The following is a 27,265-nucleotide window of genomic DNA, read 5'->3' on the forward strand; positions in this document are numbered from 1 at the left end:
ACAGGAGATGACCAGAGACTGCGGACACAGTACAGGAGATGACCAGAGACTGCGGACACAGTACAGGAGATGACCAGAGACTGCGGACACAGTACAGGAGATGACCAGAGACTGCGGACACAGTACAGGAGATGACCAGACACTGCGAACAGTACAGGAGATGACCAGAGACTGCGGACAGTACAGGGATGACCAGAGACTGCGGACAGTACAGGGATGACCAGAGACTGCGGACACAGTACAGGGATGACCAGAGACTGCAGACACAGTACAGGGATGACCAGAGACTGCAGACACAGTACAGGGATGACCAGAGACTGCAGACACAGTACAGGGATGACCAGAGACTGCAGACACAGTACAGGGATGACCAGAGACTGCAGACACAGTACAGGGATGACCAGAGACTGCAGACACAGTACAGGGATGACCAGAGACTGCAGACACAGTACAGGGATGACCAGAGACTGCGGACAGTACAGGGATGACCAGAGACTGCGGACACAGTACAGGGATGACCAGAGACTGCGGACAGTACAGGGATGACCAGAGACTGCGGACACAGTACAGGAGATGACCAGAGACTGCGGACAGTACAGGGATGACCAGAGACTGCGGACACAGTACAGGAGATGACCAGAGACTGCGGACACAGTACAGGGATGACCAGAGACTGCGGACACAGTACAGGGATGACCAGAGACTGCGGACACAGTACAGGGATGACCAGAGACTGCGGACAGTACAGGAGATGACCAGAGACTGCGGACAGTACAGGAGATGACCAGAGACTGCGGACACAGTACAGGAGATGACCAGAGACTACGGACACAGTACAGGAGATGACCAGAGACTGCGGACACAGTACAGGAGATGACCAGAGACTGCGAACAGTACAGGAGATGACCAGAGACTGTGGACAGTACAGGAGATGACCAGAGACTGCGGACAGCACAGGGATGACCAGAGACTGCGGACAGCACAGGGATGACCAGAGACTGCGGACACAGTACAGGAGATGACCAGAGACTGCGGACAGTACAGGGATGACCAGAGACTGCGGACAGTACAGGGATGACCAGAGACTGCGGACACAGTACAGGAGATGACCAGAGACTGCGGACACAGTACAGGGATGACCAGAGACTGCGGACACAGTACAGGGATGACCAGAGACTGCGGACAGTACAGGAGATGACCAGAGACTGCGGGCAGTACAGGAGATGACCAGAGACTGCGGACACAGTACAGGAGATGACCAGAGACTGCGGACACAGTACAGGAGATGACCAGAGACTGCGGACACAGTACAGGAGATGACCAGAGACTGCGGACACAGTACAGGAGATGACCAGAGACTGCGAACAGTACAGGAGATGACCAGAGACTGCGGACAGTACAGGAGATGACCAGAGACTGCGGACAGTACAGGGATGACCAGTGACTGCGGACAGTACAGGGATGACCAGAGACTGCGGACAGTACAGGGATGACCAGAGACTGCGGACACAGTACAGGGATGACCAGAGACTGCGGACAGTACAGGGATGACCAGAGACTGCGGACACAGTACAGGGATGACCAGAGACTGCGGACAGCACAGGGATGACCAGAGACTGCGGACAGCACAGGGATGACCAGAGACTGCGGACAGCACAGGGATGACCAGAGACTGCGGACAGCACAGGGATGACCAGAGACTGCGGACAGTACAGAGATGACTGCTGACCTTTGGGGAGGGAGGGGGAGCGGGTACCTGAATTTGACAGGTACCCGCTCTTACTTCCGCAGAGTTTTTTTTTATCTTACCTGTTCCTTTATCCAGCCGCGCGCTGTCTTCCCGGCTTCTGTAGTGTGGGCGCTCGTCGGACAGCCGGATGCCCAGTGCGCATGCGCAAGAAGCGCTGCGCTTTGTGATTGGTCCGGCGGCTTCTGGGATCTGTCATGTGTCCCAGGTACCGCCTTACCATTCACAAAGAGCACTGCTTCTTGTGCATGCGCACTTGGGACCCGGCTGTCTTGCACACTACAGCCGGGAAGACAGCGCGCCGCTGGATTCTCCTGGCGTGCCCACAGATAAGGCTCGGCGTGCCGGCTGTGGCACGCGTGCCACGGGTTCGCCATCACTGCTCTAGTGCATTACCTTTTATATACAAATAAACCAATTTGTGCAAATCACAAACCACTCCAAAAAAATAAGCAAAAAAAAAAAAAAACTATATATATATATATGCACATAAAACACAAACTGTGAACACTCTGTGATCACTGCAACACTGTGTACACTCCGAGGGCCAACACCCAATAGTGCTAAATACTATTACCCTCTGTGAGTATTCATACGCATATCAATACTATGGAACCAGAATCTTCCATTCTCTCTTCAAGGATAATTCATCCAAGATCCTCACAAAGACAAGAAAGCTCCTAAAAACGGATCTTAAAGCATAGGGAAAATTTAATAGTAACTTACATATAAATAAAGAACTTCCAGCTCTGACAATGGCTCTTGTAAAGGCTTAACAAACACTGGCAAAAACCATGTGTAGGTAACCAACAAAATGGCCGCGGCGACACTTCTTGACGTCACTTCCTCAAACGCGTTTCGTCACTTCCGGACTTCGTCTGAAGAGAAAGTGTGACTTTTTGGTGGGACCATAGTGAAGGAGGTTATTGATTGATTTGTCAGTACTTATAGTTCATTCATTCACAGTCGTTCTGTTTTTAAAAAGTGACTGCTAGTACAGGGAACTTCTCCCTGTACTGCTGTTACAAGGGTAGAGGAGAGAGGGCAGCAGGCAGTGGCTGCAGCAGTGGGAACCTAAAAGTTGATAGAACTTATTACAAAGGTGAACCTTAGATTGTAAGCTCCTTGAGGGCAGGGACTGATGTGAATGTACAATATATGTAAAGTGCTGCATAAATTGATACTTATATTGATATGTAAGTACCTGTAATAAACGTATCCTTTATATAGTTTGTTAGGGCCAAGAGGACTAAGAGGTGTGCTTGCTGGGTGCATTATACTATCTGTATGTAAGATTGTAAGCTCGAAAGAGTAGGGCCCTCTAACCCCTCGTGTGCTGTTTGTAGTTGTTGTACTGTTTCATGTATTGTCCCCCCCTCTATTGTACAGCGCTGAGCAATCCCTTTGGCGCTATATAAACTCGATGTAATAATAATAATAATAATAATAATAATGTGGCCACAGCTACATACAGTATACAGCACTGTGTTCCAGCATTGGAATGACACCTTCCCATCCCACTCCCAGAACAATATAGAACTGGGTTGAGCATTGCTTTAGCTATCCGAGGGAAGCTTTATCTCTATCCCCTTATGCAGGGTTTTTCAACCAAGGTTCCTCTAGGTTGGTAGGGGGTCCCTTCAGCAATTTCTGCCTCTCAGATGAGTGAAACACTGACACCATTAATCATTTTAGCTATCTGTTAGGGCTCGTTCACACTTGTCTATTTTACCAATGCTTTCCAAACACCCCTATAGCGTTTGGCAAGTGTTGGTCCGGCGTTTGAGGAGCATTTTTTAACGCTCGGCAAATGCTCCGCAAACGCCCCATGCGCGGTTAAGCGGCGGTTGCTAGGCATTTGCTGAGCGTTAAAAACGCCCCACAAACGCCTATAATGAAGTTTGAATGGTGTTACCGCTCCGCAAACGCCCCGCAACCACACCGCAAACGCCCGGCCGGCATCATAGACTAGAATAGGAGACTTCAACGCCTCCTGACTCGACCAGAGGCGTCCGTTTTGCCGCGACGCTAACGCTCCCGTTAGAACGGCACCATGTGCTGCAATGTGCTGAATTGTCAGAGGCGTTTGGGAAGCGGTAAAAACGCTTCCCAAATGCCTCTCTGCTGCCTGCACACAACACTAGTGTGAACGTAGCCTTAGGCTGCCTTCACTGTTTTTCTTCTACTTTGTGTTTAAAAAAGTGTAAGAAAAACCATGTGACCTTGTATTCCTATGAAACTCTACACAGTGATCTGTTGCAGGTCCAGTGTGATTTTTAAAATCCTGCTTGCTGCATTTTGGTACAGGTTTGGTGCGGTAAAAAAAAAAAAACACGCACCAAAAATGCACCTCTCCATTGGAATCAATGTAAAACACGGCAACAACACATGAAAACCGCACCCACGGCAAGTTTTTGGTGTGTTTTTTGTCACATGTTTATGTAAAAATGCGGTAAAATAATATATCATGTGAAAATGCAGTAAAAACGAAGCCTAAGGCTACTTTCATACTGATTCTAGCAAAAACGTAACAAAAATGCATATGCGTTTTTAGAGCAATTTTTGCATGACATGTGACTCAAAAATGTGACGCAGGTGGGTTTTGGATGTGGTTTTGCCACACTTTCCATTGATTTCAATGGGGAGCTATTTTTTTTTTTTTTTTTTTTTTACTGCACCAAACCTGCTTAAAAAATTGTGCAAGCATGATTTAAAAAAAACGTATCAGACCTGCAAAGGTCAGTGTGAAGAGTTCCATAGGAATACATGGTCACACGCTTTTCTTCCACTTTTTTTAAGTGCAAAAGTGGAACCAAAACGGATCAGTGTGAAAGCAGCTCATCGACCATCACACTAATGTACTGTGATCTGTAAATATATTAATTATTAGCAGGGGTTCCCTGAAGTCAAAATGTAATTTCAAGGGTTCCTCTGTTAAAAGGTTGAGAAAGCTGCCTTAATGTATCTTAGAAATCCCAGTTAGTTACCTTTTAGGTATGAATTTGCATTCGTGATCGTCATATTCCATCCAAATGAGTTCGATTGGTTCAAAGAGCACGGAGTCTTCATTAATTATAACCGTAAAGGCCACATATGAGATGCGCTCCTGTGCGTTTTCATCCGTTTTTATCTGAAAGAGAGAAAGCAAGGAAATTAAAACACTAAATCTCAGTGTAAAATATATAACACATATATATGTTACATACAACATATGTTAAATAAATCTCCTAAATGGTTCCCCACATTACTAAAGCACCCAGCCTGTTCAGTCCAATCTAAAAGTACATCAACTGATGAACACATAGAAGTGAAAAGTGATGTTTTGGGAAGTCCTGTGACAGAATGGCCCCTTGTCAGCCCTCTGCCTAGATACCCCTCCATCATTTCTCGAAAACAGCACTGCAAACCTTGTTACCCCTCATCTGGTATAAATGCTGAGCCTGCGATTTAAAATGGTTCTAAAGGCTGAAGATTTCTTACCTTCATGCATGCTATGCATGAAGGTAAAAAAACCTTCAAAGTGATCTCCACTCCCCCCTATACATACCTAATCCCTGTCTGTCCCCATGCTCATTGACTGAGACTCTGTTAATCACATCTAGTGAGGAGGGGCGGGGCTGAGCCACGCTCTGTGTGTCTCATAGACACAGACGTGGCTTGGGAGCAACCATGCACAAGTGCCTCCAAAGCAAGCAGCTTGCTCTGGGGGCACTCAGCAAAGGGGAGGAGCCTGGAGTTCCGGTGGGGGAGCCAAGAAGAGGAGGATCAGGGTTGCTCTGTGCTTAACCCCTTCATGCCGGTGCCTCCCGGCCCTTTAAGGGTTTCAGAAGCCGGGAGGTGGGGCGGGGTTTAGAGTCATGTGACCGCCGTGATGTCACGGCAGTCACATGATCGGGAAAGGTCCCGATCAAAAGAGGAGATTGGGACCTTTCTGTGAGTACCGGACATGTGTGCTGGGAGCGTGCAGGGCGTGCGCTCTCGGCACATATGTCCTTTTTTAATAGAACGCAAATGTGCGGCCGCTCGGCGTCTAGGCCCAGACGCTGGGAGGCCGCACATTTGCATTCAGCCAGCGTGAAGAGGTTAAACGCTGCACAAGGCAGGTAAGTATAATACATTTGGTATTAATTTTTAATTCTGAACCTTTTACTATCACTTTAAGGCTCAGTTCACACTGGCTTTGTCAGCAGGCTTCAGACAGGCATTTGGGAAGCGTTTTTAACTGGATCAATCACTGTTTTTGGTAGAAATGATATTTCTACATGGCAAATAATTTCCTAGCAGGTGTAGTAGAGTAATAGAAATCCAACAGACCCAACAGTCATGACATGCATGCTTCTGATTCTGTGTCATTGAATCACTCATTGAAAGGGCATGTTCAAAATAATAGCAGTGTGGAGTTCTATTAGTGAGGTCATTCATTCTTTGAAAAACAGGTGGCAATTATTGCCCTTATTTAAGGAAGGAAGGCAGCAAATGTTGTACATGCTGGTTACAGTGCATTTCTCTCTGAAATTCTGAGGAAAATGGGTCGTTCCAGACATTGTTCAGAAGAACAGCGTACCTTGTGAAAAAGTTGATTGGAGAGGAGAAAACATATAAAGAAGTGCAGAAAATGATCGGCTGCTCAGCTAAAATGATCGCAAATGCTTTAAAATGGCAACCAAAACCTGAAAGACGTGGAAGAAAGCGAAAAACTACCATTGGAATGGATAGAAGAATAGCCAAAATGGCGCGGACTCAGCCAACAATCAGCTCCAGGAAGATGAAAGAAGGTGTGACGTTCCCTGTGAGGACTGTTACAATTAGAAGACGCCTATGTGAAGCCAAGCTATCTGCAAGAAGCCCCCGCAAAGTCCCACTGTTGGAAAAAAGACATTCACTGAAGAGGTTACAATCTGCCAAAGAGCACATTGACTGGCCTAAAGAGAAATGGCGCAACATTTTGTGGACTGATGAAAGTTCTTTTTGGGTCTAGTGGGCGGAGACAGTTTGTCAGACGACCCCCAAACACTGAATTCAAGCCACAGTACACTGTGAAGACAGTGAAGCATGGTGGTGCAAGCATCATGATATGGGGATGTTTCTCATACTACGGTGTTGGGCCTATTTATCGCATACCAGGGATCATGGATCAGTTTGAATACATCAGAATACTTGAAGAGGTCATGCTGCCTTATGCTGAAGAGGAAATGCCCTTGAAATGGGTGTTCCAACAAGACAACGACCCCAAACACACCAGTAAACATGCAACATCTTGGTTCCAGACCAACAAGATGGACGTTATGGAGTGGCCAGCCCAATCCCCGGATCTTAATCCAATAGAAAACTTGTGGGGTGACATCAAAAATGCAGTTTCTGAGGCAAAACCAAGAAATAGAGAAGAACTGTGGAATGTCGTCCAATCATCCTGGGCTGGAATACCTGATCACAGGGGCCAGAAGTTGGGTGACTCCATGCAACACAGATGTACAGCAGTTCTCAGAAACAGTGCGACTACAACCAAATATTCATGAAGTCATTCAAAGGAAAGCAAAATCTTCAAACATTTCTCAGTTTATATAGTGAATGTTTGAGTTTGTAAAGAAGAATACAAACACTGCGATTTTTTTGGAACCGTCTAATATTCACTTTTCTTCCATTTTTTTTTAGAGGAACAACACAAATTTGATCTATTTTTCTTCATGTTTTGATTTGGAATAGAATGTGTCGTGTTCCCAATGCATTTGTGTGGATGGAAATAAAACCTATTAGAAGGATTTTGAGCTTTATTCACTTTTTTCAACACACTGCTATAATTTTGAACATAACTGTATATGTGTATGTATATATGTGTGTGTGTGTGTGTGTGTGTGTGTGTATATATATATATAAAACAAAAATACTTGTTTATTACATACCACTAAAAGAACGGTCTGTCAAAACAATCATTTGTTTACTGGATTGCTTGACCTACCAATCTTATCTGTCACACCACTGAAAACTGAACAGTGGGCTGCTTATGAAGGGGTGTTAAGAAGCTGGTACTGAAGAGGTTAAATAAGTCTTCAGCATACCAAGGGCTCTGCAAATGCTTTGTAAAAGCTTGCTGTACACACTCCTCTTATAAAAAAGTAAACAAGGTCAAGAGGATTGCTGTCCTTATGCTGTGTAATATATTTTTTTCCTTTAGATGGCGCTGTTACCATTCATAATTTTTACATTGAATTGCATTCAGTTGAGCAGATTTGTGACCAACAAGAGATATTTTCCTCATTAGAGTAAAACTATAAGCAAAATGTTTTTGTTTTAATTATATTGAAATGTCAATCAAGTTACTGCATTTTTCAAATTATTTTTAGCTAAATTCAAAATAACTGTCATTTTTTTTTTTTTAATATAAGGCTGCACACTTTGAACATTAACCATTAGTCGCCCGGCCTATAGCCGTTTGGCGGCCGCAAAAATGCTTCAGCTTTCCGGGTGCACGCCATTTGGCCTGCTCCCGCACATGCGCAGTTCGCACGGTTGCAGAGCCGCGCAGCGGCGCGATCTGTCACCGGCCGTGTACCTCGGACACGGCCGATGACAGATCTGAGTACCGGCCCCCGTTGCCGGTACCATGTGACCTGCTGTGACCAATCACAGCAGGTCACATGACAGTTGTATACAATGGATGGCTTCATTCATGGCATCCATTGTATACTAGTGCCTAGCTGTGAATGGTCACAGCAGGTCACATGCACATGTCATGTGATTAGCTGTGGCCAAATCACAGCTAAGCACAAAAAAAAAAAAAAAAAACCTGAATGAATCGATTTCATTCAGGTTAATGCTTGCTTATAGCAAAGTAATTCTTTGCTATAAGCAAATTGTGTAAAAAAAAAAAAATACTGATCACTTCCCCAAAGTAGTACGTTACTATGGTAACATTGTACTACTTTAGTCATAGTAAAATATAAAAAAAAATCTTAAACAAAATAAAAAAAAATGTAATAAAAAATTAAAAATAATAAAAAAAAATATATATATTTTTTTCATACTGTCACCAGTCAGTGTCCCTGTTCACCACCATGCCAGTTATATGATGACGCTGTACTGCACTGGTGACAGTATGTAAAAAAAAAATAGTGAAAATAATTTTTTTTATTTTTTCATTTTCCGAAAAATTATGACAAAAAAATACAACTTCAAAAAACTCGCCATGCCTCTTATGAAGTACGTCGGACTGTCTACTCTGCAAAAAGGGGTCGTGTTTTTCAGCAGGCCACACTTACTACATGTTGCCTGTAGAGAACTACAGGAGGGGGGCGGAGACAAGACCAGACACCCTGCACAAGGAGGGAGAGCAGCAGTGAATGGTCTTTATTAGAGGAAGCTCTGCACAGAGGGAAAATCCCACACTGAAATAATGCACAGATCTGGAAAAAAATATACAAAGCACACCAAGAAGAATACATCTGTGACTCTTGTATCTGCTTACTCTGGACTTCAGCTTTATACAAATTTTGCATTCTCAAAGCAAACAAATCCGATTGACACCATAATCATAGAGCCATGCAGTGTATCCAGAATCCTCCAAAAATTCATAGTATTGAAGCTTGCTGGTTCTTAGATGTGGTGCATTAGTTTTCTTCTTTTTTTTTTTTTTCCCACAACTTTTTTGCTCATTTCCACCTGGGGGGACCTGTCATTAACACACACCCTCCCTGAGTGTGATGGCTGTACTGAGCAGCATTGTCACCTTAGGACAGGGAGTGTGTTAGGACTACATAATGCCTCCCTGGGAAGGTGTTTTGTAGTCTATGGAGATAGCAGGGAACAATACTAACCGATAACAGACCAGAGGCAGAACAGATATAATAAAACCCTTTTAATCGTATATTTAACAGGCCAAAAGGGTGCAAATAAGAGAAATTGTTAGAATTTACATATACTTTCTGTTTCTAACATGCAGCAGTTTTGATAACTGTTTCATTCTGAACTGTTGACTGAATATTACTGTAATCCATTCCGTCATTTTCTGGTTTGCATTTCTACAAAACTGTAAGAGAGTGAGTAGGAAAGAAATAATTACGTTTTTGCCCAATCAAGCAAGACCCTCACACTGATATTTGTTGGTGTTTCTGTTTTAATAAGTCAGCAAACAGATTTCACAGGACAACCAATGCTGATTATGCGAAGGGGTAGTTCAGACTGGCATAGATGTCAGCTTTGGATGAAGTAGAGGATTCCAGTAGATTTTCTCCAATCCTAGCTTAATTACCTGGCTTATAGCTTACCTGGGGTGCATGACAGTCATTCCATTGAACTGTGTAATATGTTTTAGTTCCACTAGATGGGGCCATTGTCATTCATAATTTTGAATAAGCGTTCATTTCACTGGAGCAGATATATGAAAATGTTTACAAATGAATTGAAGCGGTAGCAAACATTACTGGGACACTGTACTTAAAGCGGAGTTCCACTCACCGGTCAAAAACAAAAAGTCAGCAGCTATAAAAACTGTAGCTGTTGACTTTTAAAAAACAGCCACTTACCTATCCCTCGGTCCCGAGGTGTGTCCCCCGCAACCTTTTTAACGGGCCGTCCTGGATTCCAGGAGGCCGGCGTCTTCAGTGTGGGTACCTGGCTGTGACAGCTTGCGGCTTCACAGCCGGGTGCCCACTGCGCATGCGCGAGTAGCGTTGCGCTTCATGAATGGTCCCGTAGTCTTCTGGGACCTGTCACGTGTCCCACAAGACTACAGAGAGGGAGGGAGGACACCTTCCGCTGGCGATCGGACTGGAAGTTGGAGTGGGTACCTGTCAAGAAGCGGAACTTCCCCTTTTGGGTGGAGCTCCTCTTTAAAGCTTACCTGAAAGTACAAGGAGTATCATAAACTTACCTTTATCTCCTATCTCACTGTTTCTGCAGCCAGTGATGTCACCAGTGCATGCCCTCTGAAGAGACCATACCTTCAGAGCTCTGTCCCGCGGCTGTGACTCCCATGTGTAGGTGTGACGCAGGGGCGGACTGACAACTCATGGGGCCCCCGGGCAATAGGGGATCGTGGGGCCCCTGTGTCCTTGCCCAAACTCAAAAAAGCCTATGAAAAAGTTACCAGGGGCATCTCATGGGGCCCCCTACGGACCCTGGGCCCTCGGGCAGTGCCCGGGTTTCCAAATGGTCAGTCCGCCCCTGGTGTGACGTCATCCTGGCTCAGCCATTTAAACAGCCTGAGTCCACAAACTCGGAAGATTGTGTGAAGATGGAAGCCCTGTCAGCGGATGACAGAGTGCCGCTGGAGGGCTTTGTTTTAAAGTAAGTATTTCATAGCGTACTAGTATGCGATGCATACTAGCACATTATGACATTACCTTGCAGGAGGGACAATTTTTTTTTTTTTTCTTGTCTGCATTTACTACCGTTGAAAGAAAGGACAACTGCAAATTGCTTGTTCTGGGCCCCTAAACAAAATTGAGATGCTTTTGATAGATTAGGCCCAAGGTTAAAAAAAAAAAAGAAGCAATGAAACTGTTTGTTATAATATTGGCTACACACATTGCAGTCCATCCGTACATTCAATCACGATTGTCCTGAATTGTGAAGAATCCTCATTGTGTGTTTTGGACGTAGATTGTAGCACAAGGGTGCAATGGTAAATTAGAGCCAGGGTAATGCTCTTACTGTACTCTTTATATGTGTAGTTTAACCTTACATTTTATTGGTGACTGTCAATATCAAATTGTATATTTTGTTGATTATGTGGTGGCCACACATGTATCGATATGATCTTTCAGTCAGTCATTGGATGTGGCTAACTTGATTGGATTCAATTAAAATCACAAAGCAGAGATCCTCTGTTCAATCGATTTAGAGAGCTCTTTGGCAGTGGCAGATATTTGCCATCTAGCATTTGATTAACCATTACAATGATAGTAAAGACTTGGAGTGAATGACATTTAGGCCTTGTTTACTTGTGCGGCAGACTTCTTATATAAATAATTCAGGAAATACTAGAGTGTGACTAAGGGCCCATTTAGTGGTAAGTTCAGCTCAGACCCACTGGAGACTGTCACATGATGGTAGGCTGCCGGTTAAATCTGCTGTGGCCGTGGGATTACCTGTCCTGCAGTTGCATGGAACAGCGGGGTGGGGGGTGCTGGGGACATCATTATTATTATAATACAGGATTTATATCACGCCAACAGTTTGCTCAGCGCTTTACAATATAACAGGAGACAATACAGCAACAATACAGTTCAATACAAGAGGGATAGGAGGGCCCTGATCCTGGGAGCTTACAATCATTGGCCTAATATGGCCACATAATATATATGGACAATGTCCTTAGCTCATCCCTAGTCACAATGTCCTAAATATGCATGTGTCCTACTTAGTAATAAAAAATAGTGTCTGTTCTCATCTCAGTACTACAATGCAGTGTGTTTTTGAAAATACAACTAGTCCATTTTTTTCTGTATTTTAGAGTGTTGAGAGGCCCATGGAAGTCAATGGTAGCGCATCAAAAAACATGTTGGAAATGGGCATTTACAAACCTTGGTCAATGGCTGCTAACTACATCCACTCCAAATCCTAAAGTGAAAAACACATTATTGCAGGTATTTATTTAGCACCAGTCATTTATGCAACGCTTTACATATTGTACATTCATATCAGTCCCTGCCCTCAGAGGGCTTACAATCTAAGGTTTGTAACTCACATACACCCACACAGATAATAGGGTCAATTAGGAAAGGAGTCAGTAACCCTACCAGTAACCTTTGAAGAGTGGGAGGAAATTAGAGTACCCAGAGGAAACCCATGCAAGCACAGGGAGAACAAATAGTGTCCTGCCCAGTATACAAAATGGGGACCCCAGTGCTACAAGTGCTAACCACTAAAACACTGTGCTTCTCCTATGTGTTTCAATAATGTATGTCAACGCACAAAGGAAAAGCATGTTGATGCATGACGGTGCATCTGCCTAACGCAGATGCACCATCAAAATAGCTACCTCTACACACACATAGATCTAAAGGGGCCCTTAGGCTTGAATTATACCAATACTTTTACCTCTGATGTGCTTTCTGTTGGTATCAATGGAAGCCCTTCCAATTGCATGTCATGTTAATGTGCATTGTTGCAGTTTTTCAATGTGTGTTGCAATGCATTTTGAAATGGATGTCAACGAGCATCATAACAAACATCAACACGTGTTCATAAGTATCATGATGTGCTTACTTGCACCATGACGCACATCTTAACACATACTTTGAGATGTGTTTTGGTGTATTTCTATACATTTCAATGGGAAGCACATCAAACAAAATCATGAAGATGTTAGTCCAGTCTTAATGTAATCTGCATTATCAGTGAACAATACACACCCCTATAATATGATAGCAGATAAGCAAAAAAAAATTCCCGATGAAGTAATTGTTAAATCCCCCAGTGAGATTGAGCAAACTTTCCAGCCATAGAAAAATGCTACAGCTGCCAACAGAAATAATGGATTGATGTCATTCTGCGTCTCTGCCGGCCTATCAGTCTAGACAGGCTCACCCTGAACTCATGGAACTGACAGCCACTCACACTACCGGGAGATTTCATTGCAATCTGTTCTATGCAGTTTGCTCAGCTGGCTGTTTGCCGTACAACGGTGATGGTTTAGATGTGCAAAACCTGGAGGAACTGACTGCGTTATCAGCACTTTGCACCATCCCAGTGAAAATAGTTTGTGTGAGATGCAAAAACTGAGGTACAGCGGGTAAAATAAGTATTGAACACGTCACCAGTTTTCTCCGTAAATATATTTCTGAAGGTGCTACTGACATGAAATTTTTACCACATGTTGGTAACAACCCATGCAATCCATACATTCAAAGAAACCAAAGCAAATAAGTTCAGAAATTAAGTTATGTGTAAAAAAAATGAAATGACACGGAAAAAGTTTGAACACACAAACTGAAATGTAATTAATACTTGGTACAAAATTCTTTGTTGGTAATGACAGCTTCAAGATGCCTCCTATATGGAGAAACTATTCACATTGCTCAGGTGTCATTTTGACCCATTCTTTACACAGTCTTCAAATCTTGAAGGTTTTGTGGGCCTCTTCTATGAAATCTGATCTTTAGTTCTTTCCATAGATTATCTATTGGATTTAAGTCAGGTGATCGGCTGGGCCATTCTAGCAGCTTTATTTTCTTTCTTTGACACTAATTGAGAGTTTCCTTGGCTTTGTGTTTGGGATCATTGTCTTGCTGAAATGTTCTCCCTCGTTTCATCTTCATCATCATCCTGGTAGATGGCAGCAGATTTTTATCAAGAATGTCTTGTTACATTTTTCTATTCATCCTTCCTTCATTGATACAAAGTTTGCCAGTACCGTATGCTGAAAAACAGCCCCACACCATGATGTTCCCACCTTCAAACTTCACTATTGGTATGATGTTTTTGGGGTGATGTCCAAACATGGTGTGTATTTTGGCATCCAGAGAGTTCAATTTTGGTCTAATCTGACCAGACTATATTATCCCAGTATTTCACAGGTTTGTCTAAATGTGTAGCAAACTTTTAATGAGCTTGAACATGTTTTTTCTTTATCAATGGATTCTTGTAAGGTGAGTGTGCATATAGGCCATGGCAGCTGAGTGCATTATTTATTGCTTTCTTTGAGACAATTATGCCTGCTAATTCCAGGTCTTTTTAAAGCTCTCCACAAGTGATCCTTGGCTTTTGGACAACTCTTCTGATACTTCTTTTCACTCCTTTATCAGAAATCTTGCAAGGAGCACCTGGTCATGGATGGTTTATGGTGAAATGATGTTCTTTCCACTTCTGGATGATGGCCCCAACAGTGCTCAATGGAACATTCAGAAGTTTAGAAACCCGTCTGTAATCAATGTCATCAGTATGTTTTGCAACAATAAGGTTACGAAGATCTTGAGAGAGCTCTTTGATTTTACCCATCATGAGATGTTTTTATGTGTGACACCTTGGTAATGAGACACCTTTTTATAGGCCATCAGTTGAGACTAAACCAGCTAATATTAATTTGCACTGACAAGGGTCAGGATTGCTTTCTAATTACTGATAGATTTCAGCTGGTGTCTTGGCTTTCCATGCCTTTTTGCACCTCCTTTTCCTCACGTGTTTAATAGTTTTTCCCTGTATCATTCCATTTTTATTACACATAGCTTAATTTCTGAACTTATTTGTTTTGGTGTTTTTGTATGTATGGATTGCACGGGTTGTTACCGACATGTGACAATTTCATGTCAATAGCACCTTTACACCCTGTTCCAAATTATTATGAAAATTCTATTTAAGCGTCAGAAAGATTAAATATTTTGTTTTTCAGTTTAACTCATGGATGGCATTGTGTGTCAGGGCTCTTTTGATTACTGAAAACAATCTCGGACATCTGTGATAATTAGATTGGCCGGTGAGCCCAATTTAAGGAAAAACTACTAAAGGAGGGTGTTCCACATTATTAAGCAGAGCACCATTTTCAAGCAATATGGGGAAGAAAAAGAATCTTTCTGCTCCCGAAAAGAGTGAAATAGTTCGATGCCTTGGACGAGGTATGAAAACATTTGATATTTCACGAAAACCTAAGTGTGATCATCGCACTATGAAGAGATTTCTGGCTGATTCAGAGCACAGACGGCAGATAAAGGCACATTGAGGAAGATTTCTGCCAGATCCATGCATCGGATCAAGAGAGCAGCTGTTAAAATTACATTACATAGCAGCAAACAGATATTTGAAGCTGCTGGTGCCTCTGGAGTCCCACGGACATCAAGGTGTAGAGTCCTCCAGAGTCTTGCAACTGTGCATAAACCTTCTATTCGGCCACCACTAACCAATGCTCACAAGCAGAAACGGCTGCACTGAGCAGAAAAATACATGAAGACCAATTTTCAAACAGTCCTGTTCACTGATGAGTGCCGTGCAACCCTGGATGGTCCAGATGGATGGAGTAGTGGATGGTTGGTGGACGGCCACCCTGTTCCAACAAGGCTGCGACATCAGCAAGGCAGTGGTGGAGTCATGTTTTGGGCCGGAATCATGGGAACAGAGCTGGTCGGCCCCTTTAGGCTCCCCAAAGGTGTAAAGATGACCTCTGCAAAGTATGTGGAGTTCATGACTGACCACTTTCTTCCCTGGTACAGAAGGAAGAACTATGCTTTCCATAATAAAATCATCTTCATGCATGACAATACACCATCTCATGCTGCAAAGAATACCTCTGCATCAATGGCTGCTATGGGGATAAAAGGAGAGAAAGTCATGGTGTGGCCTCCATCCTCCCCTGACCTCGATCCTATTGAGAACCTTTGGAGCATCCTCAAGCAAAAGATCTATGAGGGTGGGAGGCAGTTTATATCCAAACAGCAGCTCTGGGAGGCTATTCTGACATCTTGCAAACAAATTCAAGTAGAAACTGTCCAAAAACTCACAAGTTCAATGGATGCAAGACTTGTGAAGCTGCTATCAAATAAGGGGCCCTATGTTACAATGTAACGTGACCGGTTCAAATGTTTAAAAAGTTAAAATGTTGTTAAAAGTTTGATTGAAATAGCTTTTGATTTCAGTAAATATGCTGCAAACACAACAAATGACAATTTTCAGTTCTTTACAACCTATAAAGTGTTTTGAAACTTACTGTGCGGAATAATTTGGAACAAAAATCCATGTTATCATTAGGAGGTTTGTTCAATAAAATGTGAATTGTACTCTTAATAGTTGATAACATGAGAATTATGCCGACTGATATTTACATCAATTATTTAGGTAAATGAGAAAAATATTATTTGCATAATAATTTGGAACACGGTGTAGAAATATACTTACCTAGAAAAAGTGATGTGTTTAATACTTATTTTTCCCGCTGTATTAAAAGAGAACCTGTAGTCATTTGCGGTGCATTAAAAAAACTGAAGAGCTATTCCTGAAGATCTGTGCTGGTACAACCAGAAAACCATAATACTGTACAGGTCTAACTGGTATCTGTGTATCTGAGTCAATTTAAAGATGAATTCTAGGTATTGCATTTTATATATAGTTACATTGGTCCAGCTTGGTCCTATGTGACTATTCATCTACCATACCTGTGGGATCCCTCTAGAAGCTGGAAATCACTATATAAGGCACCGCTACTCCAGTGATCTCAATTTGCTTCCATGTCCCATGCTGAGCTGCTGGCCTGTTACATTGTGAACGCAGGAGGTCGCTCAATCTGCATGGGTGCCATTAACCTCCTTGGCGGTATTCCCGAGTGTAGCTCGGGGTAAATTTCAGTACCACAAGCGTTAACCCCGAGCTACACTCGGGCTTACCATGCGGCGTTGCTCAGGGAGTCCCTGCAGAGCTTACCTTGTCCTTCGCTCCCGCGATTTGTCCCCTGCAGCGTCCCCGGCCACCTCCTCCGGCTGATGCCGGCATCCGGCTTCTGTGTTCCGGCCCTGTGACGTCGGGACGTACGGGCACCGGAACCGGCGGCAAATTTGAAATTTTTTAAAAATGTCATTTTTTTTTTTAAGTGATTATTATATAGTAAAACATTGCTGTTTCAATGCATTTCACATACATTTTGTCCCTACTGCTTTGTCCGGCGCCCTGCCTGCATTTTTACTGTTCTTTCTGCCTGGAAACTGAGAAATGGCGTCCAAAAAGCGTCCCTTTAGGTCAAAAGCGGTTTTAGACCGGCTAGAGAACAGCGATAGTAAATCAGAACCACTTGCAGAATTGAGTGATTATTATTATTATTATACAGTATTTATAAAGCGCCAATAGTTCGCTCAGCGCTGTACATTACAAAGGGGGACAGAACATGTGACAGAACAATACCAATACAATGCAAAACATGAGGGGATCGAGGGCCCTGCTCTTTCGAGCTTACAATCTAGAGTGATAATGATTCGTGGGGGAAATTCGTCATCAGACACTGAAAACGATTCTGCGACTTTGCTCAGCGATGTGCGAATTTGCCTCTATATTTCAAATTTCAGTGTTTTTGGTTTGATTATATTATTGAATTAAATATATTATTATTTTTTATGATTATTTATTAAATTAAAATTTATGATTTCGTGTTTCAAATTTTATCATATCCGGAATGTTTCCAAGACTCTTGTTCGGACAGATTTCAGTGAGTTATTCCTAAAAATTACAGCCTACAATAAAAAACGACATATTTCCATGCAAAAAAATGGTACCGCTTTCAGCACAAAAAATCGGAAATAATCATACCGCCGAGGAGGTTAAGAGAATGTTTTGCATTTTCTCAATGAATGCAAAATATGCTCTGATTGGACAAGGTGGTCAGCGTGATGTCATCTCTCCGCCTTCCCTGCCTCTCCAATCTTGTTCACTCAGAGAAAGCTTTGCATTCATTAGGAAAATGCAAGGCATTCTCTAAATGACGGCCAACTTCCTGCGTTCATTGTTCCTGAATGGGTGTTACATCTACAGCATGTGTCAGGCACTTGTGGAAAAATAGAGTGCAACCTATGAGGACAACAAAAACACCCAGTAAGGATTTTGAGGTTCTTTTCTGCTGGCCATAAAAAGCTTTATGAGTCAAGATAAAGAACTTCAAGCGGTATTAAACCCAAAACCAAAAATTTTATATATTGCAGCTCAATCCTTAGATGCGGTGGCTGCATTGGTTTTCCTTTTTTTTCGACTTTTTTCACTTTGTTTTCTCCTAGTGACCTTGCCAGTAATACACCTCTTGTATTCAAGTGCCTCCACTCTAGATAAAGGAGCACAGGGGCACATTTGGGCAGCAGCATTGTCAGTCTGGGGGCAGGAAGTGTTAGATTTATTAGCAGATTTAGATACAATAAACAAATTGAAACCAAACTCCAGTTCACTCTACAGTTACGCAAGCAGTTACATTAACAGTTTTTTTTTTTCTTTTGAGATAAAGGTTTTACATGAATAATTCAATAGCTGATCATTATAAGCACCCCTGCCAGTGGTAAACGGTTTGTCTCAACACTCTAAACTGATACATCTGCAGGAAAGCTTGTTCTTCTGAAAAACAGCAGACTTAGACACCATTTACACTTGTGTGACTTGTCATGCGACTTTGGACACTTAATGGCGCATGACAAGTTGCAGCCCATTGTTTTCAATGGCACCCATTTGGATCAATGCGACTTAAAATCACAACAAATAGGAAAAAGTTCTTGTACTACTTTGATGCGTCTTGAGTGCAGGGGTTTTTTTTTTGTGCTTAGCTGTGATTTGGCCATGGCCAATGTTACTATGGTAACATTATACTACTTTGGTCATAGTGAAATATAAAAAATAATCTTAAAAAAAGAAAAAAAATTAATAAAAAATTAAAACTAATAAAATAATTTTTTTTTTTTTTCGTACTGTCACCAGTCAGTGTCCCTGATCACCGCCATGCCAGTTATATGATGACGCTGTACTGCACTGTTGACAGTATGTAAAAAAAAATAATGAATAATTTTTTTCATTTTCCGAAAAATTATAACAAAAAAAATTACAACTTCTAAAAACTCGCCATGCCTCTTATGAAGTACGTCGGACTGTCTACTTTGCAAAATAGGGGTCATTTGGGGGAGATCTGTACTGTTCTGACATTTGGGGGATATCTGTACTGTCCTGACATTTGGGGGATATCTGTACCGTTCTGACATTTGGGGGATATCTGTACTGTCCTGACATTTGGGGGATATCTGTACTGTTCTGACATTCTTGGACCTCAAGAAATTAGATTGGCCGTCAGGATTGATCAATTTTCAGATATATCCCATAGTTTGTGAACTCTATAACTTTCCTACAGAATAAATAATACATCCTAATTTGGGTTATTTTCACCAAAGACATGTAGCAGAATACATCTCGGCCGAAATTTATGAAGAACAATTATTTATTTGCAAACTTTTATAACAGAAACAAAGAAAAACGTGTTTTTGTTCAAAATTTTCGGTCTTTTTGTGTTAATTTACCAAAAAATAAAAACCCCAGTGGTGAATAAATACCACCAAAAGAAAGCTCTAGTTGTGTGAAGAAAATGATAAAATTTTAGTTTGGGTACAATGTTGTATGACCGCGCAATTTTCATTCAAAGTGTGACAGCGCTGAAACCTGAAAAATGGCCTGGGCAGGAAGGGGGTAAAAGTGCCCGGTATGGAAGCCGTTAATACAGCTTTCTAGATCTCCTCAAAATGCTTTTATTTGTATCACCTATTGTGGTAAGGAGCAGAATCGTATATTTGTGTTAGGGGACTTTCAGTGTAAGCTCACTTTGGTGGGACCATCCGTCAGGATCATCGTCATCAGTGCATTTTAGGGTTGCTGTTTGTTGTTGGTACACAACTAAGCAACAAGGAAAAATAATCACAGATCTAAAGGGTTTCTAAAGATTTTTCAAAGAAAAGACAAAGTTTATCCAAACTGTAAATATTGTAAGTGGTACGTGACATTCCGTTACATTCCCCAGCATCCAGTTGTTTCCAGTCCGTCACTGGGGATATGAGCGCATACCATATGGGGAATCATTCCAGGGAAAACTGCAAACAGCAACACTTATATGGAACAGTGCGGAGGTGTATCATGACAGATTTTGTTTAATGTGCCCCCAAAACTGATTATTTATTGCCAGTACCTTCTAAATATGGCAAAAATATTCTAAGCTAACATTGGTATTTGATGTTTACCTGCTGGAGTATGTTTCATCCTAAGTAGCGGCACTGCAACCTCTGTGCTGCATGCTTTTAGTGCAGGATATGGACGCTAATTGTACAGAGGATCCGAGCGCAGGATGAGGTGAGTAAGAGGCAGAACACAGGTCTGTGTTAGGCATGGCGTAGGCAGAAGAGGCGACAGCCTTGGGTGATTCTGCAGGAGGTGGGTGCATAAAAGGGCAGAACCTGCAAGCTATGTCTCTAAAGTAGCCTTGGGACCTTGTCCCGACACTGGTGTTAGGGTCTTGCTTAGAGATTAGGTTGAGTTTGCGTTAGTATTAGAGGTTCAGTATTTTAGAGGCTAAGGCTGGCCATACATTACACAATTATCTGGAGATTTTTGGTTTAGATTTACCAAAAACCATATAATAGGAGGACAAACCTAAACAACACTTTCAGTTGTATCCAATTAGGCAGGCCCTTACACTACACAGTTGAAGGTAAATCTAAAGGAAATTGGGCAGAAAATTGGAAGATAATTGTATAATGTATGGCCAGCCTAAGGGTTGGGGAGGATTAGTGTTAAAGGGGAGCGTAACTGTGAAAGTTGTGCCCACAAAAGCCAGAGGGTTAGTCTAGTCACTTATATTGCACGTGGCCCCGCTGCAGCTATACTTTTCACTTTCATCTGAAAGATTTTTCAGGTTACTACTTAGGCACAATTACCATTACTACATGTTCCTATAACATGACAAATATTCTTTCTTGAGCTCAGGCCCACTTTAACCCCCCTGACGGTATTCCTGAGCAGGGGCGGACTGACCATTTGGAAACTCGGGCACTGCCCGATGGCCCGGGGTCAGTAGGGGGCCCCATGAGATGCCCATGGTACCTTTTTCATAGGCTTTTTTTAGTTTAGGCAAGGACACAGGGGCCCCATGATCCCCTATTGCCTGGGGGCCCCAAGAGTTGTCAGTCCGCCCCTGTTCCTGTGTGTAGCTCGGGGTTAAGTTTCAGTACCAGAAGCGGTAACCCCGACCTACACTTGGAAATACCCTGCAGCGTTGCTCTGGGATCCATGGATCACTTACCTTGTCCCGCGATGTCCTCCCGTTGCGTCCCCGGCCATGTCCTCCGGCCGATGCCGGCATCCATCATCTGGGTTCCGTTCCCTGCGAGCGTCGGGATGTACGGGGGACGAAACCGGCAGGAGATGGCAAAATGTCAAAATCTAACATATTATTATTATACAGGATTTATATCGCGCCAACAGTTTGCTTAGCGCTTTACAATATAACGGGAGACAATACATTTCAATACAAGAGGGAAAGGAGGGCCCTGCTCCTTGGAGCTTACAATCTAGGAGGGAATACAAGAGGGAAAGGAGGGCAACATACACAGAATACACTAAAATCACATAGTATAACATTCCTGTATCAAACCATTTCACATACATTTTGTCCCGAGTGCTTTGTCCGGCGCCCTGCCTGCATTTTTACCGTTCTTTCTGCCTGGAAACTGAGAAACGTCCATGGCGTCCAAAAAGCGTCCCTTTAGGTCAAAAGCGGTTTAGACCGGCTAGAGAACAGCGATAGTAAATCAGAACCACTTGCAGAATTGAGTGATAATGATTGGTGGGGGAAATTCCTCATCAGACACTGAAAACAATTTTGCGACTTTGCTCAGTGATGTGCGAACTTGGCGCTCTATTTCAAATTTCAGTGTTTTTGGGTTGATTACATTATTGAATAAAAATTATTATTCTTATATTATTAATTTTTATGATTAGTTATTATATTATAATTTATGATTTCGTGTTTCAAATTTTATTATACCCGGGATGTTTACTAGACTCTTGTTCGGACATATTTCAATGAGTTATTCCTAAGAATTACAGGCCTACAATAAAAAATAACATATTTCCATTGAAAACAATGTACCGCTTTGAACACAGAAATACTGACATAATCATACAGCTAGGGAGGTTAAGTGTTGTCGTAAAGTGTATGTATTTTTTTTTTTCATTTTGAAAAGTCGGGAGGGGTTAAAACCTCTATCAGGTTTGCTGTCTGTCACATCAGAGAGATTCTCCTTTACTTCCTGCCTCAGACAGATGAAAGGAAGTAAGAGGATCTCTCTCCAAAGTAAGACAAAATCCCTAGCATCACAGCCAGAGGCGGACTGACAACTCATGGGGCCCCCGGGCAATAGGGGATCATGGAGCCCCTGTGTTCTTGCCCAAACTCAAAAAAGCCTATGAAAAAGGTACCAGGGGGCGGTACTTGTCTGTTAATTCACCCGATTCATTTATTTATATATATATTTTATATGTTTTATTTAAATATATAAAAAATATATACATATTTTATATATATATATCTATATAAATAAATAAATCCGGTGAATTAACAGACAAGTACCCCAGGGGCATCTCATGGGGCCCCCTACTGACCCCGGGCCCTCAGGCAGTGCCCAAGTTTCCAAATGGTCAGTCCGCCCCTGATCACAGCTGTTCCCATTTAAAGATTTCCCCCCTACTCTTGTTACAATGACATCTCAAAATGTTTATATTTTCCATCACTTACTGTACTGGTCACCAGGACAAATAGAGGGGTGAACATCCCCCATTAGGGATACTGACATCAATACAAACCTGACAGTTCTAAGTGTTCCCAACGCTAAACCAGAACAAAAACTTAATTTTTCATGTCTCAAAAAAAACCATGGTTAAATTCATTTAGCAAGGGCAGATGGGAATAAAGCCCACTTGCATTGGTGGTCGGTAGGAAGAATGCTCCTTACATTGATAGTAAGTGGGAAGAAAGTCTCCCTTACAGTGGTAGTTAGCGAAAAAATTTCCCCTTACATTGGTGGTCAGTGAGAATAATGCCCCCTACATTGGTCATTAGTGGGAAAAATGCCCCTTACATTGGTGATCAGTGAGAAGAATGCCCCTTACATTGGTGATCAGTGTGAAGAATGCCCCTTACATTGGTGATCAGGGGGAAGAATGCCCCTTACATTGGTGATCAGTGGGAAGAATGTTCCTTACATTGGTGATCAGTGGGAAGAATGCCCCTTACATTGGTGATCAGTGTGAAGAATGCCCCTTACATTGGTGATCAGTGGGAAGAATGCCCCTTACATTGGTGATCAGTGTGAAGAATGCCCCTTACATTGGTGATCAGGGGGAAGAATGCCCCTTACATTGGTGATCAGTGGGAAGAATGTTCCTTACATTGGTGATCAGTGGGAAGAATGCCCCTTACATTGGTGATCAGTGTGAAGAATGCCCCTTACATTGGTGATCAGTGGGAAGAATGCCCCTTACATTGGTGATCAGTGGGAAGAATGCCCCTTACATGAATGCCCCTTACATTGGTGATCAGTGGGAAGAATGCCCCTTACATTGGTGATCAGTGGGAAGAATGCCCCTTACATTGGTGATCAGTGGGAAGAATTCCCCTTACATTGGTGATCAGTGGGAAGAATGCCCCTTACATGACTGCCCCTTACATTGGTGATCAGTGGGAAGAATGCCCCTTACATTGGTGATCAGTGTGAAGAATGCCCCTTACATGAATGCCACTTACATTGGTGATCAGTGGGAAGAATGCCCCTTACATTGGTGGTCAGTGGGAAGAATGTCCCTTACATTGGTGGTCAGTGGGAAGAATGTCCCTTACATTGGTGGTCAGTGGGAAGAATGCTCCTTACATTGGTGGTCAGTGGGAAGAATGTCCCTTACATTGTTGGTCAGTGGGAAGAATGTCCCTTACATTGGTGGTCAGTGGGAAGAATGTCCCTTACATTGGTGGTCAGTGGGGAAGAATGCTCCTTACATTGGTGATCAGGGGGAAGAATGCCCCTTACATTGGTGATCAGTGGGAAGAATGCCCCTTACATTGGTTATCAGTGGGAAGAATGCTCCTTAAATTGGTGATCAGTGGGAAGAATGTCCCTTACATTGGTGATCAGTGGGAAGAATGCCCCTTACATTGGTGATCAGTGGGAAGAATGCTCCTTACATTGGTGGTCAGTGGGAAGAATGCTCCTTACATTGGTGGTCAGTGGGAAGAATGTCCCTTACATTGGAGGTCAGTGGGAAGAATGTTCCTTACATTGGTGATCAGTGGTAAGAATGCCCCTTACATTGGTGATCAGTGAGAAGACTGTCCCTTACATTGGTGGTCAGTGGGAAGAATGCTCCTTACATAGGTGGTCAGTGGGAAGAATGTCCCTTACATTGGTGATCAGTGGGAAAAATGCCCCTTACATTGGTGGTCAGTGGGAAGAATGTCCCTTACATTGGTGTTCAGTGGGAAGAATGCCTCTTACATTGGTGGTCAGTGGGAAGAATGTCCCTTACATTGGTGGTCAGTGCGAAGAAAGCCCCTTACATTACATCATCTGACCAAGGTCTGTTTCTGATGCAACAAATATGTTTTCCCATGTTGTTCAGCCAAACACCTTGAGAAAGTGTGTTTGTTGCACGAGAGATGGATGTTGCCCTGAAGAAGTGGTGTTCAGACTTGTCATTTACTGTAAACAGCCCAATTGACTTCCTATGTATACAAACCTATAAAAGAGAATATGTTGTTTAGAATTTTCATCAAATGTCACCCCAAAAATCTCTGATGAAGCCAAGACCTCATTTTTCATTTCCTTGATCCCCTTTTTTGTGTTGTTTGTGTTTGGAGAGATTGTTAACTATGGTAAAGAAAATGCTGGCATCAGTTTTGCTCTGTATGATACAAACATGGGGAATCCCCAAAAACTGCCCTCACTAGAGGTGGGACCCGAGTTTCCATTTAGCCTGGGACAGATTGTCTCTGAAAGTGATGAAGCTCAAGCTCGTCTGTTCTCAAAGAACCAATTAGTCTGATGTTCCAACTTAATGTTGTTTACATTGACCAAAATATTTACAGTAGTTTATTCACCAACTGGGGACATTGAGAAAGCAGGCTGGATTACTCCAGAGTGAAGCGAATGTAACGTTCAGTTTCCTGAAACATTAGCGTCAATGATCTTGAGGACATCACAGCAATAGTCATACATGGAGGATTGAATCATTTTGGGAGTTTTGAGAGACACCCACAGGAAATAATTAATTATTGCTTCACAGGTAAAGGGGACCTTCCATGGATGATGTCATCAGGCCTAAAAAATGATCTGTATATACAATCAAAGTAATCCAAACAGCACTAAGATAAATCAAGTCAGAACTTTAGTTCTGGAGGATGGCCATTGATCATTGCCCCATAGCTATTGATCATTGCCCTCATTGCCTCAATGTTTTTGTGTCACATGGTACACATTGATAACCTGTCTGTATGTACAGAACCGTGCTTTGAACACTCTTTTGGGGTTTGCAAGCCCTAAAATTTAAAGCTGAACTGCCTAGGAACACCCAGTTGGTCAGTTTCAGAGAATAAAAAGGAACTGTACAGATGAAGCTCAATATAGAAATGAATCTATTCAACTCTATAAGAGATTTAGGGAAAGGGGGTACTCACATAGAACTCTAAGAAGAGCTAAAAGAAGAGCCTCGGGTAGAACGAGAGAAGAACTAATAAATAAGCCAAAATCAAAAACAAAGGCGGACCCCCTAAGCCAACCCGTAAGCTTCATAACTAAATTTGGACAACAATGGAGTGAAGTTAGGAAGGCCCTGGACTCTCACTGGCATCTACTAACACAAAATCCACAGATAGCAAGAATTGTAGGGGAGAGCCCCCAAATGGTAGCAAAAAGAGTTCAGAATCTAAATGACATATTAGTACAGTCAGAATTTCAGAAGATTCCACAAACAAATTGGCTAACTAGGAAGACACGCCTGTGTGGTATGTTCCCTTGTGGCCACTGTCAAATCTGCCCTTTTGTGCATAAGACCAACCAGTTTTCTAACAAAGATTATTCTCGGGTATTTCAGATGCGTAGCTTTATTAACTGCTCTAGTAATAGAGTAATATATATGATAGAATGCCCATGCAGGAAGATATATATAGGAAAAACGAAAAGGAATCTTAGAACCAGGATTGGTGAACACCTGAGAGATATTAGAAATGAAAATAGAAATGGGGGGAAAGGGGAGAAAGAGAATCCCCTGGCACAACATTTTAAAGAAGTACATGGGGGAAGGACAGAAGGCCTGAAAGTCAAAGGGATCTTCCTACTGAATATTTCAGCTAGACGGGGTGACTTCGATAAAGTTCTTCTCCAAAAAGAGAAATTCTGGATCTATACTCTGGGTGCACTTGTCCCACATGGACTAAATACAGAACTTAACTTTAAAGTCTTCCTGAAGTAAGTCCTTCTGAATCTATACTTTTGCCTGTGCTACATTACCCATATGGGTATCTGCTTAAATCAAGGAAATGGAGGTTCCTCCGGGCAAAATGTAATTTTGGTATGATGAATCTGAGGGGATAAAAATATAATAAAAAAATAGAGAACCCAACCTGAGGTGTGGTTCGCCTTACACCAGATTGAACCTCTATAATAATAACAAAAATAGTATTAAAACAGAGATTCTCTACTTGGCTCTGATGTTCCCTGTACTCCCTTCCCATGTACTATCAGAATTATAATTATCTTCCTTTTCCTCTATTCTGATCAATGATGATTTGTTTATTTAAATAAGGCCTTCCTCTGTATTGCCAGCAATCAATATAAGTTTTTTAAACTCACTTTGGACTTTTTAATGTAGTGATATCTTTTCAACACAAGAGGGCGACATGGAGATCTCTCGGTATGCAATTTGTGTACTATATAAGGCAATGGAATGACGTCCCCTCCCAGTTCTGACGAAGTCCGCGGTGATTGGCGGACGAAACGCGTCAACGTAATGACGTCACTACGCTCGGCGTCTTCATAGGGTGCG

This window comes from Staurois parvus, unplaced genomic scaffold (genome assembly GCF_062004578.1).
Source record: "Staurois parvus isolate SC_StPar_1 unplaced genomic scaffold, SC_StPar_1.0 ptg000441l, whole genome shotgun sequence".
Lineage (NCBI taxonomy): Eukaryota > Metazoa > Chordata > Amphibia > Anura > Ranidae > Staurois > Staurois parvus.